This window comes from Penaeus monodon, chromosome 7, assembly GCF_015228065.2.
Source record: "Penaeus monodon isolate SGIC_2016 chromosome 7, NSTDA_Pmon_1, whole genome shotgun sequence".
NCBI classification, from domain to species: Eukaryota; Metazoa; Arthropoda; class Malacostraca; order Decapoda; family Penaeidae; genus Penaeus; species Penaeus monodon.
The window spans coordinates 55691536-55694035 of record NC_051392.1 but is presented as its reverse complement, the minus strand read 5'-3'; positions in this window follow the sequence as shown (position 1 = coordinate 55694035).

The window sequence follows — 2500 nt, the reverse complement described above, 5'->3', positions numbered from 1 at the left end:
GAGAGAGAGAGAGAGAGAAAGAGAGAGAGAGAGAGAGAGAGATGGGGGGGGAAGGAAAGATGGAAAGAGAGAAAGGGAGGGAGGAAAAAGAGAGAGGGAGGGAGGATGAAGAAAAAAACTGAAGGAAAGAGAGATAAGGAGGGAGAAGAAAGGAGAGATGGAAAAGATACTGAAAATAACGATTGCATGTTTATATTTTGGTCAGTTTTACATCGTTGTCATCATTGTTATCATTATCACCACCACCACCTATGTCATCATCATAATCACCACCATCACTATCATTATCACCATCACTATCATCATAATCACCACCATCATCATCACCACCACCATCACTATCATCATCATCAAATCACCACTATCACCATCATCATCCCACCACCACCACCACCATCATTACTTTCATCATAGTCACCATCACCACCACCATCACCACTACTACTACTATCACTATCACCATAATCACCACCACCACTACTATCATCACTTTCGTCATAATCACCACCATCACCACCACCACGACCACCACCATCATCATCCTCACCATCACATCATCACACCACCATTATCACCATCACCAATGATTAATCCTCTTTCAATAATCCTGTACCTAAACCCTGGGATTTCCAATCGGATTAGTGCACATATTTCCAGAATTTTTACTTCAAAAGGTGAAGCATCATTGATTATATAAAAGTGATCATTTTGTTGCAAATATTGATGTTAGTTTCCGGTGAGTGCTGAGCGGTGTAAACAGGATGTAGATGTTGTTGTTGTTGTTGTTGTAGCGTTGTTTGTTTGTTTTTGTCTTTGTTGTTGGTAGTGATAGTAGGATTATTGTTGTTTTTATTAGTATTGTTATTTTTATTAATGCTAATAATAATAATGTTATTATTATTATTGTTGTTGTTGTTGTTGTTGTTGTTATTGTTATCATCATCATCATAATTCTCATAGTTATTATTGCTGTTGTTCTTCCTTTTTTTTCTTTTGTTGTTGAATATTATTATCTTTTTTTTTCGTTGCTATTATTGTTATTGTACCTGCTGCTGCTCCTTTCGTTATTTTATTATTATTATTAACATTATTATTTATTTACTTTTTATTTTCCATTCCTCATTTTTCATTTTTAATAATCTACGCTCTCTTACTTTCTTTTTTATCCGTTTTCTCTTGTCCTCTCTTTTAAAGTTGTAGCCTAAGTATCCAAAAAAGAAAGAAAGAAAGAAAGAAAGAAAGAGAGAAAAAGCAAGGTAGAAGGGGAAGGGGAAGAGGAGGGGCGTTGAGGGTGGTGGGGAAGAGGGGGAGGGGGGAAGGGAAAGGAGGGGGGGAAGTGTGGTGGGGAAGAGGGGGAGGGGGGAAGGGAAAGGAAGGAGGGGGGAAGTGTGGTGGGGAAGAGGGGGTTTAGGGAGGTGGAGAGGAAAGAGGGAGGGTGGAGGAGGGTTGTGGGGAGGGAGGGGGATGAGGGAGGTGGAGAGAAAGGTAGGGGGAGGGGGAGGGGGAGAGGAGGAGGGGAGAAGAGGAAGAGGAAGAAGGGGGATAGGAAGGAGGGTGATTATCGGAGATGGGAGGAAGGAGGGAGGAGAGTAAGAGAGAGGGGGGAGGAGGAAGTAGGAGAGAGAAGTGGGAGATAGAGAGAGGGGAAAAGAAGGAATAGGGAAAGTAGAGAACGAGTATGGAAAAGGAGAAGGAGAAGGAGAGAAAGAGGTTAAAGGAGTTACGAAGGGGGGGGGGGAGACTAGGAGTTTAGTAGAAGGAAGAGGAAGAAGATGAAGAGGAAGAGGAAGAAGAAAAAGAGTAGAAGGAGGAGGAAGAAGAACAGAAAGAAGAAGGGTAGGAGGAGGAAGAAGAAGAAGAAGAAGAAAAAAAGAAGAGTAGGAGGAAGAGGAGAAAGAAGAAGAGGAAGAAGAAGAAGAGTAGGAGGAGTAAGAAGAAAAAGAGAAAGAAGAAGAAAAGAAGACGAAGACGAAGAATAGGAGGAAGGAAGAAGGGGGAAAGGACGCGTCCGAGGACGAGACGAGGGAAGGTAAAAGACGGAAGGAGGAAAAGCGAAGAAGAACACGAATGCGGAAGGGGAGGAGGAGGAGGAAGAAGATGATGGAGATGGAACAAAAGGAAGAAGAGGAAGGAATGAAAAATAGGACGAGGAGGGGAGGGAATTATACAGAACGGAAAAGGATTGGAAGAGAGAGATAGAGAATGAATATAAATTTATGGCGAAAAAGAAGAGACAGAGGAAGAAAGGAAGGAAAGGGAGAGAAGAGAGGTAGAGCAAGATAAAGGGAAATGAAGGGGAAAATGAGAAGAAAAGAAAGGAAGAGAAAGCAGGGAAGGAAAGGAAAAAATAAGAAAGATTGTTAATAAGGGAACTGAAAAGGGGATCAAATTAACAATTAACGAAAGGAAGTAAGACTATTATATATATATATATATATATATATATATATATATATATATATATATATATATGTTGTGTGTGTGTGTGTGTGTGTGTGTG